The following is a 16,256-nucleotide window of genomic DNA, read 5'->3' on the forward strand; positions in this document are numbered from 1 at the left end:
GTGTAAAACTTGTGTAATTTACTGAGCAGATGAAAGCATAGTAGGAAATTCCATGCACCGAGAGAATTTTCTCTTGCTCACAGCTGTAATCTGCCCTCAGCTTTTCCCACCACCACTTTTTTACAGCATCCTGTTGGTGACCACAGTATTATTTACATACCATTTTGTATCACTTGGATTGCTCTCAGGAAATTAAGATTTAGTGGTGCATTGAACTCTATCCTAGTAGCCTTTGGAGATGTACCAAACAAAGGAGAAGTTTTTCTAAGAACCTAATAGAGTGAATTTCTGCTGAAATTCATGGAAAACTCAACACTTTCCTTGCTGTGCTGGTTTTTTTGCCATTGTGTTGTTTTTATAAGAACTATCTTCTGAAATCCTAGCAAAAGGCAAGTCTTCATGAGCTAACTTCTAATTAAGTTAGAGTCAGCCTTAAATGAGTGAAGTGCATAGTGTGGTCCTTACTTCTTTTGTAAAAATAAGCCATCTTTGTTTAGATGTTGAACACAAACCAACAAACTGACTCTCCCCGTGATCAGCTGGATATAATCTCTGGTTCCTTGAGAAGACTCAGCCCATACTTCATTAATTTGTAGTCAATGAACGTCTGTGACATTCAGGGTGCAAGATATGCAAAACTTAAACACTAGCAAGCTCTTGTCTACATTAATTTTAAAAAACTATTTTCTTTTGGTAAGACGGAAATATTTTTGAATAACATATATAGCCTTCTGTCTAGTTAATAAACACATCTCAAGTAAAAGAACTCGTTGCAGGCATTCTTTGGTTTGTCTGAACTGCAGAGTGTGGGACTGACAGCCTGTAGTTCCCTTCTCTCTCCTTCAGTGACTCACGTCACATAGGTCTTCTTAGAAACTGGTTAAGTTCCATTTTAAAACCAGTTCAGCTTTAGAATCAAAATAAAGCTGCAAGCTCAGCAGTGTTTTCACAACAACAGACAACTGTAAAACCCATGCTGTAAATCATCAGGGAGTGGAAAAACAGAGGTAAAAAACAACCAAACCATATATTCCATAAAAAAAAATGTATAACAAGCACTCTCATAATCATAGGTGGCTTTAGATTATACCCACTGTCTTCCACCCATCACATTAAGGTAAAATATGTCAGCCAAAGCAAACTTTCTAGGCTAACATTTGTAGCTGTTTCTTAAGCACATACTAATTTTCAGTAATTCAAACAACAATTTCTTTGAATTACACAATGTGTACAGCATGTAACCTTTTACTGACTCTATTTTGAAGACAGAGTCTGAAATGCCTTGTCTGCCTCTGAGCACGTGGCCTATCACTGATCTCTTGACAGGGGCTTGTAGGAAGAGCAAAGAAGAGACCCAGAAGACAACAGATATTTTTATTTAAAAAAAATAGGCTAGGGCATTACATTGTGGGTGGCTGGTACATAACACTGCACTAAATTTGATGCCATGGTAGTTTATTTCAGGAAAACTACTGAGAAATTCCTTAGCATAATTGTTATATTTCAGATATTTTAAAACAAAAAATCTTAAAAAATACTCAATATAAAGTAATTGTTTCAATATGAAAGTAGAATTGTTACTATCCTATATTGGAACCGTGTAGAAGATGACAACTGTTTGCAAAAGACCTACTGGAAGTAATATTATTAGACTTGGACAGTGTAGGAATTCTAGAGTTTTCACTGATGGATGCATGTCAGACTTCAGCTGATGCCAAAGGAGATAACCCAATATAAACAGCTGGTGTTAGAATTCTCAGGTTTCCCAAAAAAATAAATCTGCACAGTTTTGGAATTTCTCTCATTACCGGATTTTTCTGATGGGTCTTATGATTGTCTACTTTGTTGACTTTGTGCTTTTCAGAAAAACCACATTGCTGACATCAAACCTTTAATCTAACTCTTATGTTGATAAACGTCTTCCATTTTCCTTCTCTTTACTCCTTGATTCTTCACTATTTTTAGTTGATGTTGCAGCTATTCAATTCTAATAATAACCTGACAGAGGAACAAAACAACCCAATTCCAGTATTTTATCATCATTAAAGATATGTAAATCTACAGTTTTCAGGCCTGTGTTGTCTCAATAAATTTTTTACAACTCCAGCAAGGAAATTAGGTTTTGACTAGAAGTTTGTTGAAAGTCAGTGCAGCTGCACACTTAACTGCAGAGTTGTCCTCTCCTTAACTGGGATGGATAAATGGTCTGAGATTGAAACCGGATTTTGATGGAATCATGGTCTTGACCTCAAAGGAAAGAGGATGGTGTGCAGGGTTACAAGTAATGCATCAGGGTGATTCATCTGCTCAATAACAAGTTTTCTTTGTGTTTGCTGCTCCACCTCTGCACATGATGGAGGTTTTACTACCCAGAAGTTTTAAATGCTTTGTGGATTGAAACAGTATATCCTGTTCACCACGGAGATATCCCACCCCGTTGTATTTTCGTTCTCTTGAGGTCCTCTTTCCATTTTTCTAATTCTGACCATCCGTAACTGTCCTTGCCTGTAACTTCCCAGTATCTCTCATGTAAATGTAACTGCCTTGCTTTCCTACAAATGAGGATTTAAAATTTAGAGAGGTAACAGAAAGTAAGAAAGAGTGTTGTCACTCCACACATTTCAGCTCTGTTTAGCAATATCCCCTGTTCGCCTCAAAATTGTGACTTTCATGGAGGTTTATTAAGCAGTAGAGGCCCATGAAATACAAAAGCATAAGGAGAGGAGCTCTTTCCGGAGTTTAAACAAAATGTGACACTGAGAGAAAAAAATATTTTTGTTGTTTCTAGCATATACTACTCATACATTCACTGAGCAGGGATTTCTGCCTCCAAATTCAGTTTAAAAGTACTCAGCAGCAGTAAACAGTGTGAATGGGGGCATAATGTGCCCTAAGAGAATGTGCAGTTGCTCTGGGAAGGGTATTGCTCTGAAACTCCCCAGGCTGCGTGCTGCCTTTTGGAATTGGCTGAATCCTTCTGGTATAATATTGCTCTCAAGATTTAAGAGTAGTCTATATTATTTATAGCCCCATCCGTTTAAGTACCAGGGTTGGGGTTTATTCAATGCAAGGAAGTATATTGGGCTGTGTTTCTAAAATAGCATATGGAGTACTTGAAATGTTTTTTCCCCCAAATAAAACAGACATCTCCAAGCAATATGAAATTCTGCCACTGTACTTTGGAGTAAGACAGAAGAGGGAGGATTTAAGTTGATTCCAACCTTCTGTAGGTTTCTGTGAGAAAGAAAGTTTACTCATACTACTGCCACTTCTGTGCAGCAGCAAATTCTGGCGATGGTTGCACCAGTTGCACTGCAATGGCAGATAAAGGTTTGTTACATCTTGTCCTCAGCTACCTGTTTGCTGCACATTTTTAAATGCGAACCTTTCTGCTAAACTGGGTGGATTTAAAATGCCAGGTTCTGTGTTCTATGGTGTTTGGATCCCACAGTAGAAGGTTCCCGGTGTAGATGCCTATATAATGTTTTCTTTCCATCACACACAATGACTAGTAATAACTCAAACTAAAACAAGCATCTCTTCCACAATCATATTGGTATATCTTGCTTTATTCTTTACAAACAACTCCTACTTTATCAGGCAGGTTTTTTTGCACCAGGACTGTTAAAAGCAAACAGCTATTTTGACAGACCACCTCCCCCCGCCAATAAAAAAATGTGAGAGGTGTGTTTCTGCTTTAGGATGAGGATATTATCTTTTTTTTTTTGAGATGTCTGAGATAAACTTCATTATGAAACTGCAAATGTAGAAGGACTGTTATCTTAAAATAACTCCATTGCCCAAAGTAAGGAAATCTGAAGTACTACTAAATACATTGTTTGTTATTATAGTGTTGGGGAAGGGATTATTGTTTCTTAAGACTTTACAGTGGCGCAAATATCTTACACCTGCCGACCAACATTTCACAATTTACTGGGAAATTAGACAGCTTTAGTACTGACCGAGAAGCCAAGATGCTACCATTGGATCTCAATACTGTCAAAGTTTTGGTTTGTGATGCTCAATAATGTCACGTAATCTCAAGGGTAAGTGGAATTGTCGTACTTTAAAAACAAACAAACAAAACCCCCAAATCCTGAATATATTCACAGTTTCATTCTATAGATGGAGAACTGTAGTGTGAACTAGGGGCTATATTGTTCTGGTCAGCTATAATTAGCTTTATGATTCGTATCCAGCTAAAAATCCTTTCGGCTTTTACGTATTTGAACTGTCTGGCTTCTCAGACTCAGCTCCTTGAAATGGGACCAAATCCTCTCTGGGATTTGACTCCCTTCATGTCCTGTACTTGTCTGTGAGGCAAGTACCTTGTTGACTGGACCAGTGCTTCCACACTTAGCATCTCCCAGCTATGGCATCAGAAATGTCATTAGTGGGTTTGGAAATTGCATGTTTCTAGCAGATATTGAGAACAGCTACTCAACTGACACAACGATGTGTGCCACCACCTCACACACATTGTCCTGTTGCTCTTACTTCTAGACTTCTAGTCTCTGTCAGGAACATACAGGTGGGTACTGCGCATCACCTCGGCTGCTTAGAAAAACAAATACGGTGCTATAATGATGTTTAGCCACTAAAGATAGATCTTACAAGATGGACTGCCATGTATCTATGTATCAAAGTTGTCATTATGGGTGAATTCAATCTAGAATATGTGATATATTTATCAGTCATAACTGTCTAAAGTTAACCTATTTGTTTACAAAGGCTGATTTGGTAATTTTTTTTAATTTTACAGGTTCTTTTCCATTTTTCTTTCAAAACTGTGCTATCATAGGAAACAGAGCACTGTAATATTTTAGCACAAGTATCTGGAGTCTTTAGTGTCTCCTGGTAATCCTGTAAGTGCATCGAACACTCTAATGGTAGAAGCTATGCACACTTGCTTACATGGAGAGTTCCTGACAGTATAGTATCTTCACATTTAAATTTTTAAATACTAATTAATTCTGTTTTACTTTGGTTCTATTTTCTCATTCTTGTGCCCAAAAATTTATCAGAAGACAGATTATTTTTTTGGTCGTTAGTGTCTTGAGAAACAGAAAATATAGACGTGTTTTTAAGAGAAACAGAAACTTAATGCCAGATGGTCATTCCAATGTTTTTATTTTTCTGTTGGCAGAAAGTGGTTATGAGGTTAATAAAATTACATCATTCTTTCTCATATGAATATTAGAGTGCAAACTCAGAAGAGAAGTGGAAAAAACTGCAATACAGCTGAATATTTTACATTGTAGTTACTCTTCCAGTAGCAAGATCTAATAGCTTGAGTACTGATAACCATTCTGTTCTGTGCTATGATTCTTTACCGTCTTTTACAAATGCAAGGTACGCGTGACTCATTACTTAATCAAGGATGACATTATTATTTATTTGCCCTTTTGGCCATTGCAGAATATGGTAGGCGTTGTTCACTTATGCGTGCCTGCACGGGACCCCATGCCAATAAAATTTGGAAACTATAAGCTGCCAGCTTCCAGACTTTCCCAACCTAGAACTCACTGTAGTTTTCAGAGTTCTTGACTTTTCTACAGGGTACAGTAGTTACTAGGTGACATTTATTGACTCTAAACTGGTATAGACCAAAAGCTTAATCGTGGGCTTCAGGGCTGCTGAAGCAAGCGGTTTGATAGAAAACAGTGAGGAAATAGCAAAGCTTTTGGAGTAATTTCTCTTGCTCTGCAATAATAATACATAATTCAGCTGTAGTGAGACCTTTATTTCTACATAGAATAGACTAAGATTAGTAGCATTTCTTGTTGTTATTATTATTTGTATTGCTTTAGTCTACATGGAATGTATACTTACATAGCTCAGCTCAGTGCAATAAACTGTCTTTTTGATGGCATATGATGTTGCTCAGTAAATCTTTTTAGAAGAGATATTCCAACAGTATTTGGAAAGATAGAGTCATGATGTTAGCTGCCTGCAATAAGGGATCTTATATTATTAAAAAAAAAAAAAAAAAAAGAAATTAGATCAGTCACTTTTCAACATGAAGTTACATATGGCATAAATTGTCTTGGTGGGAGTCTTGTTGCATGATATGATGTTGATTGCAAAGGTCGTCCTCTGGAATTTGGTACCTTTTGGATCAGATTGCAGTTAGGACACTGATATGTATTCTGTCTTGCACAGCTAGAGAATCAAATGTAATTTGTTGATGACTTCTGAAGAGAAAATAGTCCTGCAGCAATCTCTTGCTTAAGCTTCCAAATTATTTACAGCAAGTTCTAATTTAACCGTTTGTTAGGCTTGCTCCATTTAAACTGGAAGTCATTTCCAGAACATGTAAACCCATTTGGATTCTGCCTTTATACATGTGATATTTTTAACTTTGGAAGTATTTATTCTACATATTTTTTTTGTTAAATTTCATGGCCTTGCTTAAAAACTGGTGTGTACCAGCCCTAAAATAGTGTTGCTTCTTGTCACGTGGCTCGCATGGTCTCAGTTAATTTCTTCTGCCTATTCAATGCCTCTTATGTTCATGATACCTTGTTTTTAACAATAATTCAGTTGTGTTTATGTGTTTTCTATAAATTTCTATAAAACAGAGCACTAACTGCTGGGGACACCTCAGTGCTGCACCAGTACAGGTGAAACAGTGGCCTAAGTTTGTGGAAGTGATAAGCTGTTTTGAGTGTGGGTTTTTTTATGCATCACCCATTATATATGTATATAATTCCTCTAGTCTGTATATGTTTATATGTAATTCTTCTATTTAAACTAAATTTCTGTGAGCAGAATGCTCGTCAGACTACTCTGAAAGCAAAATAACACACAGGTTTTAACATTAAATAAATCCTTTGAGAGTGAATAGAAGCTGTTTCTACTGACAATTTATTAGTTGGTTGAAAGAAAACTTAGTTTCTAAGTTTTTTGAACTCTGTCTGACAAGGGGTTAAAATGTCTTAAGTGGGGTTACCATACCATATGGGAGTTAAGCATATCTTTTTGTATTCTTGTCAGAGAAATGTGTTTTCCTTTGGTCTGAAAAATGGCAAAGTATTGCCATTTTTGCTCTCATTTAAAAAGTAAAGACCTCCTTTCCTCATCTTCTGAAAGGGCTAATATTTTGTATCCAGATAAGAGTCCTGTAGAGCCCCTAAAATGAGCACTTAATAAAGAAATGGCTTTCTTAAGTGAACAAATGTCCACATCAATAAAACTTAAAAAGCCTTGTGGGAAGAAGAGGCTAAACATATTAAGTCAATGGGAACTGTTACATTAATATTCTGTGTACAAACCCAGAATACTTGATGTAAAATAAAAGAATCCTGATGTATAAATTATGGTAATGGGAGCCAGCTCTTGGGAGGGGGACAGTAGAAAAAACTACTACCACCACCCCTACATGCACATATTATTTTATTAGAAATTTAAAGAATTAATACATTTTTCTTGCCAGTTTTCTTTTGAGGTGCATGTTGAAATTACACAGCAGTTGATATGTGGTTGACCCGTGTTGCAGAAGTTCTCAGTTTCGTATGGACACTTGTTGTCTGTGATAGTCAGAACCCTTCACCAGCCCCAGGGAATCCCTGTGCAGAGCTGTGGCTCTGCCTGCCACTTACCATCCTTTCTCCTCTGTGACTCTTCCCCTTCAAAATGTAATATTAACTGCTGACTTGCTGTAAAAGATTACATTAACTGGGCTGAAAAGCAGATGCCCTCACTCCCTACCTGTATATGTGGAGGAATTGTGAAGAGGCATAGTATTAACAATATTGAATAAGTCACCATTTACTCTTACATAGATAATTCTGCTCCAAGAGGCAAAGCTGCTGTCGCGTGTACTCCCAGCAAGTCCTTGCTTTGCTGTCTGCACTACTCCGCTGATAGAGAGTTATGTACTACCCAGTTTATGTTGGTGGCAAGATCTGCTTTCCAGTCCCTAACTTCTTAAGGAGACTGCTGCCACCCTCAGAAAAAAAACCAAAACCACTTATTTCTTTCTGTTATTATTTGCACTGGTCAGACTGAGTAGCGAAATGTGTTTTTTTAAAAAAAAACCTCTTCCAAAAACTTGAGAAATGTCTCCAGTGGACTGGGCAAATCTCTTGGCTTATTAGCCTGCAAAAAAATGGCATGCACTATTTCAGATCTAACACAGTGAAGGATTCAAGCACTCTTGGTAGCAGCATCTTACATGTTGCGGGCGGGGACCTGTAAGTGGAGTCTTTTTAGATGTGACGTGAGTGGTCACAGGTAAGCAGCGGAAGAGTGCAGATTCCATCTTTTTGCTTCAGCATCAGAAATCCCATTAGCAATGCCCATTCGTCAGCCTTCTGATGGACAAGTTAATTGGCAAGAATTTGATGAGTACCAAAATAAGAGTGTTATTGTGGTTTTTAGTCTCTGCTAATAAGCTCATTAATTTGGTGCTAATCCTGTGTTACTGGACAGGCAAAGTTGTATGTGAATGGAGACAGGGAGGTAGGAGGCTCTGTCTGCTCTAGCATTATATTTTCTATCCATTCTGTTCATTATGATACCAATGCTTTTGATAAAGAACCTTGTTTGGTGTATTTTTTTGATGCTTTTAGTCTAGATGGTTCATTCAGCATGTCATCATCTAGGTTAGAAAAGCAGGGGTTTTTTTAAGAGGATACATAGGGTTTCTTAGCTCATAATCCTAAGTGGATTTTGCCCCTGCTGTAGGTTTTGAGCAGGACTGCATTAACCTTTCAGTTTTGTCTGCTTTCACTAATTATATTATTGTCTTTAAGGAAATGAACATTACCTCATTTTTACAGTCTATGAGTTGTCCCTAGGTAAGATTCCAGGCACTGTTATAATAATAATGAAATCAGCCCCACAGAACACAGCATCTTATGAGAGCTTTACTCATAGGAACTGCTTATCATTGTGGTTGTTAGCTCAAATGCAGTAAATCACCTATCAAATCTCTTATCTGCAAAGCAGTTTGATAGTGCCAGCACTGTATGTAATTATATTAGTCTGTCAGCCTAGTTTTCCTCATTTTTTGGAGGATACACTTGATTATTTCCTACAGACTGGCAAGGAGAAAGAACAACACAACTGCAAATTAATGAAAACTTTACTGTGGGCGACATCCAAAATCAAGAGTGGGGCTGCCACGTTGCATTCTCTCTGTCTCCCCGCTTTGATGAGTGGCATATTTCCCTTTCCGGGGGCCCACGCACTTCCCTGGCTCACGGACATTTCTGTGCACAGGGTACGTGCACAGACACACAGGTGCTCACTGAACTGCTTTTTCCCACAGTCTGGCTTGTCTGGGCGCTAGTCAGCCCCAGCCTGCAGAGCAGATAGTCCCACTGGCACAGCACCGATCCCTAGCTGTAAGCCTAGCGTCTGCCTTTGCCTTGTGTCCTTTGGTGAGCCTTGTCGTGCCTGTGCAAACATGTCTTTGTGGCTGCTGCCTACAAATCTCAGCTCCTGCCTCTGTCTACATGAAGCTCATTGAAAGTGCAACTGTGCTCTGATGCTGAGGCTAATATTTTTCCCCAAACCATTATTTTCAGTAGGAAACTAAGAATATTCTTAATTTGATTTTGCTTACTTGATGGAAAACAAGGTGATGTTAGTTCACCGAGTTGTCAGGTCAGCCAATAGCAAGGTGGTCTAGGACTTAACTACATTTCCTAACTTAAAATTTGGTCTTTTACCTGGTGCAAGTGAACCTGCAGTGAGTTAGAGAACTTTCAACACTCTGACTTGTTCTTTACCATGTTTCCAATGAAGGAGAGTCATGTTGTGTCCCCTTCTCCACCCCCAAAGGAAGCTACACAAAGAGACAGTGCTGTACAACAAGTTGATTGGCGCTCAATCCAGCTATGAAGCCGTGGTAGATTTTCGTTATAAATTATTATGTCATTGCTTGCAGATGTGTAGACTTGCTTGATATATCATTTGCTTACTTCCAGCGAAGAAGTCAGGCTCAGGTCTCCTTGTCTAGCTTAGAAAAGCAGGTCCTGTTTGAAGGCAACATGCTGACTCAAACAACAAAATCTTAGTGGAATTTTACTTCTGCAGTAGGTCATGAAGGATCATTTTTGAAATCAAATCTGGCTCATCAGAGGTCTGCCTGTGTAGTATTCGTTGTTTTGTGACTGGTTACCTCTGCCTAAACAAAGTTGTAACCATAACTCGTGTCTCTTGGAGAGGTGTAAAATATTAGGATTTAATTAAAGTGTTTACTACCACCTCTGCTGTCCCACAGGTATGTGTAGGAGACAAATGACTCAATACTAGTTGGTGTTTCCTACATGTTCCTGAGTTTTCCTGGAAAATTGAGAGAGATTTTTTATAATAGTATTCTTTCTTTAGATTTTCTCCAGTTCACATCTCTTCAGTTAAGTTACTTTTCATTGCCATGAACGTTCCTAAGGGACTTTCTTGATCTAAGAAGATACCTCTTTGGAAGCCTGCCTGTTTCACCCCATGGCACCATATTTGAGTACAAGAATATTAAAGTCAGCATACGGCAGGCCTGGGAAAAGTGGATTAATGCTGGAAGCTGCTGCTGGCTGTGATGTTCCCAGCTTGACATGGAGCAGCATGAAGGCTGATACAAGGCACACTGGTGTAACAACAGCACTTCCTTCTCATTTGCCCCCCATCCTCCCTCAAAAAGCAAAAAGGAATAATTGTTCCATACCTAGAAATGAGCCGCCTAGTCTGAGGCTTCTGTAGCATTGTTTTCTCTGTGTTTACTCTTTCATATATTCTGTAAGTATGCTATGTTAATTAAAAATTTAGTAGGTACAGGAGGAAGAATGAAATTTATCTCCAGATGTCCCCTCTATACCACCCCATCCCAGGGTGCTGCCCTTTGTGCGCCTTTAAAACAAATAGCATACGGTTCTGTTGAGTGTTCCTGTAATTCGAAGTAGTCATGTTGCCTGCAGAAATGAAGGGCATCGTGCAAACGTAAAACTTGTACAGTATTTTCTAATGAAGTCCGACAGCCCATTTGTGCAGCTGTGTCTAATAAGGCATGAATACAGTTAACTGCTATTTACCTCCTCACACTCTGTTTATTTGGAGTACAGAAATGCTGTACATTCACATTAGGCAATTCAGTATAGAAATCTAACTTGGACTATTGATGGGAAGTATTTCATAATTTCATAGCAGGTTAAAACATATGGTTGTAGTTAGATAAATAAATGGCTTAGTCCGTAAACCACTGCCATTCAGCAAACTGTCAGGTTGATGTAGGTTTATCCTTCAGGAAAGTAAAATGTTGGTAATGGATAAGTAATAAATGATAGTCTGAGGTCTCTGCCTGGGGAAGGGAAAAGTTTCAAATTCTTTTTAACAAGGGCATTAGTAAGAGAAGAGGAAAAGCTAATGTACCAGAGAAGAGAAACACTACTAAAATGACTTAATTCTGTCCATCGGTTCCTCTTCTAGTGTTTCTTCCCATCCCTAAGTCCAGGGAAAGTGAAATAGCTGCTAAACCATCGGCAGCAAAGGATTCAGACATTCTCCTTCATGGTTTCATGACTTACCCTCACATAGTAGCGTTGCCTTTCCTGAGCAGAGCAGAAGGGTTCTTCTCCAATAAAAATAATGAATGTTTTATTTAAGTTCTTTTAAATGTCTCCAGTTTTCTCTAAATTTCCTAACCTAGAGAAGTAAAGATAACATGGAGTAGTGTGCCCTTTCTCATCCTGCTTCTCTTCTGTAACTCCAAGGAGGACAGGCAGTTGTAAGACATCAGGAGAACACTCTGGCTGAGCACTTAGTTGTCTTGTCCTTTTCCTGCATGTACTCTTCCTAGGAATTTTATTTTCATAAAATATGTAGAGGCAGAGGATACCTTTAAATCTTTTAAATGTTTTCAGTAAGTAGTGACACGGGCACTGAATTTCTTATGTAAAAACACAAAAGCTGGATGCTGTCTCACAGAGGGAGCAACATATTTCATGCAGATGGGCTCTCAAATCACGATGGAAGCAGGAACTCGTGGACAACCAGGTGACCTGTTTTTCTGTCCTGAAAAACTAAAAATAATTTACATACTTTTGTTTTTAAAACCTTTGCATGTCATCTTGGTATGATTACTGGCACATGTTGTATTGATTCAACTTTATTGTTGCATTATTCTCTTGCATTCAAGGGCCACATGTGCTCCACATCTGGTGACCATTCAAAGGCCTTTTGAAAAACATCACCACATTTCTGTTCTTAGAAATACTCATGATAAATATCACACTCTTCTGCTTCTGCTATTGGTCACAAACAGGGTGCACTAGGCTGTGCCTACTGTCCAGTTACAAAACCACCAAAAAGAATGTAATACCTTTCCTATTAACCAAAGCGACTAACTGTTGGTCCCTGTTCCTTGCACCAGAATGACCATGCATCCTTGTTCTTGTGAAATCACAGTGGACTGTACTGGATGTGGATCTCTTTCATTAGACTAGGCAGTGTGGGAAAAAGGGACAGCAGGAAGAAAACCGTTGCGGTGTTAGGAATGAATAGGAACCCTTTTTTTAATATTTATTTATGCTAAAATATAATCTTGCTTTTATGGAGAGCATGCCTTAAAAACTGCTAGCATAGTATTCAATGTCAAAATTCACCAATAAACTACTACTTAAAACATTTGGAAAAAGTTAGATGCTTTCCTACAGATCTATCAGTACTGTTCTGGTTTGGTACATTGCTCAATGCATTATATAGTGTGACTGCATGACTATTTACCATGCTTCATGACGATGATGTTGCATTTATCGTGAACCTCTCACGGTGTGAAGTATACTCATTCTGAACACCATCTGTTTAGAATATACGGTTCCCTGTACCAAATCAGTTGCATGCAAAGGAGATTGCAGTGTGCTTTTCACACATTATTTATTATGTAGAGTAAAGTTAAAAATCATTATTAGCATCTTCTTACATTTCACCCTTAGGTGCATACAATATAAAATCTCATTTGAAGGTACCTAAAGCCAAACTCAAACCTGAAACATGTTTCGTTGGTCTTAGAATGAAGGAGAAAATATTCTCCTGACTCAATAATGAACTTCATTTCTCTTTTGGGACTTGACTTCTGACACAGAGAGAAGGCCAAAATAAAAACCAGAGTGACTGAGGGCCCCGACTTAAACCTGCTTTTAATTAAGCCTTGTAAAGAAGCTTTTCTGCTAAAACTCTCAGGTTGAAGAGTTCATGAAAAAAACCCTCCCTGTGGCTTATGAACAGCCAAAGTGGGGACATTCAAACACACATTTTTGAATAGTTTAAACCAGAAAAAAAATACAAGTGAGAAAGTCCATATTATTTGTTTAATGCAGTTTTTAGCAGCCCGCTCCTTTTTCCAGTTACTTTCTTTTTATATCATTCTGTGTGTTTCAGTTTAAAACTTAATGCTGCTGCAAGATGTTTTGATATTAACAAACACGAAAACTAAATTGCTTTGGTTTCCTTTCTTCCTAATTGCACATAAATCTGACCCAGTTCAGCTGGACACAGTGCATTAGAAATGTAATACACATTTAAAATCAGAATCGTTGCACCAAGTTAAAGGTCAAAGTAATTTTCTTGTTTGTTTGTTTTTAAAGGGATTAAATAAATGTAGTTTTACCACAAGGAAAATGGTAGTGCCCATTGCTCAAGTATGGCTTTCGAGTCCACATTTAAATGGGAGCAGACAGCCCTGTCTGGAGCGGTGGCAGGGATCATTTCACAAGTGAAGGTTGTGTGCTTTCTGTGCAAAGTGATGCTCATTGTGCAAGACTTCTGCTAGATCACTTACACTGCTGACCCCAGACAAGAGCTTACACCACACTAAAATAAAGCTGTGTCTTCCGTGACAGACTGTAAACAGAAAAGGGTGGGATACAGTTAATGGCAGCAGTATAGGGCTAAAGAAAAATAAATAATTCCCTTTTACTTGCAACTGGCAAAGGCCCAAATCTTGAAACATCATCAATCATCCTTGATGACTAGATGAGATCATAAACTGAATGAGGAAAAATAAACTTGAATTCAACTTAAATTGTGATTGGCACAGTAAAAATTAACTTTCACCCCAAAAATGTTTTCTTCTTCCAAAACATTTCTAATTGCCGCCCTTCCCAGCTTTTCCCCACCCATTGCAGAACTTCCAAGTTCTCTTTGCTGTTGGTAGATATCATCCCTTATCCTTCCATGTCTGTTTCAGCATGTGCTTTTAGTTTTTGGTTGAGAAGCAAACCGCTTTTACATTTCTTCCAAGAAGAAAAGTATAGTCTTCACATAAATACTGAACATAATGTTATTCATAACTTCATAATTCACCAGTCTACCAGCTGAATAATGTAGCAGGCATGGAAGACTGAGAAGCAAAGGATGTTACACAGACCAGAAGAGCCATTCTGACAAAAACCTTTTGGGGGAAAAACTTCCTGAAGAAAATATGTGAAGTTTCTATTTCAGTTCTTCACACATCTAGAGCTTATTATGAACAAAATACACACTCTAGGGAACAGTTATGTACTGTCAGGGAAATGACTTGATATTTTAATTTTTACAGCTGTCCATATATTGCACTGTGACTTTTTACAAGGTTTCTCTGTAATAGCCTTTGAGCGAGATGTTTGTTCTTCATGAGCTGATAGCTTTAAATGTAAAAGCGAAGTTCTGGAAAGTTGGAGACCTGGTAGAAATAATACTAAAACTCCTCCAACAGTATGAAGTCCTGAGGTTGTGAAGTCAGTATTGGAGCTGGCAAACTATATCTTTATTTAAAAGATAAAGCAGTGTGTTACAAATATTGCAGTCAGGCAATGGTCATTACCGATTATTTGAGAAACATTAGGCACATGGCTGGAAGAAGTGGTTTGATGCTTTTTTTTGATAATCAGTAAGCAAGAAAATTTTGTAGTTTATGTCCTTGGTTTAAAGGCACTGTTACATCTTAGCTGTTCATGGCACATATGAATTAAGTTGAGAATATCAGTCTTGTTTTTAGGGGACTAATTGGTGCCAAATTGGCAGAGATTGAGTAGGCAGAGATCTTGGGCTACCCCCTAACCTCTTGAGCTTTTGCATACTTACTGTATCAGTTGTGTAGATAAGGGGTTTTGCTTCACTGTGCTATCAATCTGGCCCTTGCTGTAGGATGAAACCACTGAATTTAATTATGTAGCCTTGGGCCTGCGTTCAGCCATCCCCGGTGATATCAGATGTGTAAAGTGAACCTTTGCTGGAAATTAGCCTGTGTTACTGATGAGTGTTGGGAACAAACTATGTGAGTGATCTTTTCAATAGATACTGTGAGAGGTTTAGGCTTTTCCCCCCTCTTAATTAAAAGAAAAAAAAAAAAAAAAGGTATAAATGCTGACTTAGACTTGCTCTTGTTATGTAGTGTTGACATAGTGGACGGGTCATGCTGATTCTGTTTATTTATTTATTTACATAATAAGATTTCTTGGGAAAGCTATTGTAGACTGAGTTAAATTTCAGTCAACATATGACAATGCCACGTTATTTTGGATGGAGAGAACATTGTAAGTTGAGAACTTGTGATTTTGGAGGAATGCCTTTCGAAGGCTCACTGCTGGTTGCAGCTTACAGTACCAGAGGGATGGAGCCAAAATAGCATTTTAACTTCTCTTTTTTTCCCCAGTTATACATGTCAATTTTTCTGGCTGTGTTGGCAGAAGTCTCAGTGTGCGGATAGATGTTTATCCTTTTATACGTGATCACGTTCATGTAATCATTCTTGCCAAAAAGCGGAGACTTAAATGCAGAGGATTTTGAGACAGACAGTGTAGATTTTGTGGATGTGGGGGTTTTGACAGTAGTTTGTGAGACCCTCCCCAGCCATCAGTGCACAAGTGCTTGGATGTGAGAAGTGTGGGCTTGGTGGCAGCGCTCTGCTGTTGTCAGGGGAGGGAAACACGGCTGCTGTGCACTATGGCCATGCGGCCCTTTCAGGGCCATGGTGTCCCTTGAAAGCACATACAGTAAAGGTTAAGTGTAATGTGTCATTCTGGGGTCTGTTGCTTCAATTCTGTTTTCCTAAAACACACATTTCTCAAGTGGTTGGACACTGAGATTTAAAAGCCTTGTCATGGTGTTTTTAGGTGAGAATGGTGGCCAGTGAAATCTGTGACCTAATTTAGGGATGAGAACTAGTGGAGTGATCCTTTAGGGCCAGTTCTGGGGTATTTTGCAGTTGCTTCAGTATTTGCTAGTCTGTGCTGCAAAGAAGGGCTAAGAAAAGAAAACGGCTGTGCTGCGTCCGAGGA

The 16,256-nt window shown here is 38.4% G+C and overlaps 1 protein-coding gene across 2 annotated transcripts in view; it reads left to right on the top strand.

Annotated features, from left to right (window-relative positions):
- Positions 1 to 16,256, top strand: part of SCFD2 (sec1 family domain containing 2) — a gene marked incomplete at its 3' end in the record, with an annotated part of 198,070 nt that overhangs the window by 56,299 nt on the left and 125,515 nt on the right. The gene's annotated exons all lie outside the window — the stretch shown is intronic.

Source organism: Nesoenas mayeri (assembly GCF_963082525.1).
Source record: "Nesoenas mayeri genome assembly, chromosome: 4".
Lineage (NCBI taxonomy): Eukaryota > Metazoa > Chordata > Aves > Columbiformes > Columbidae > Nesoenas > Nesoenas mayeri.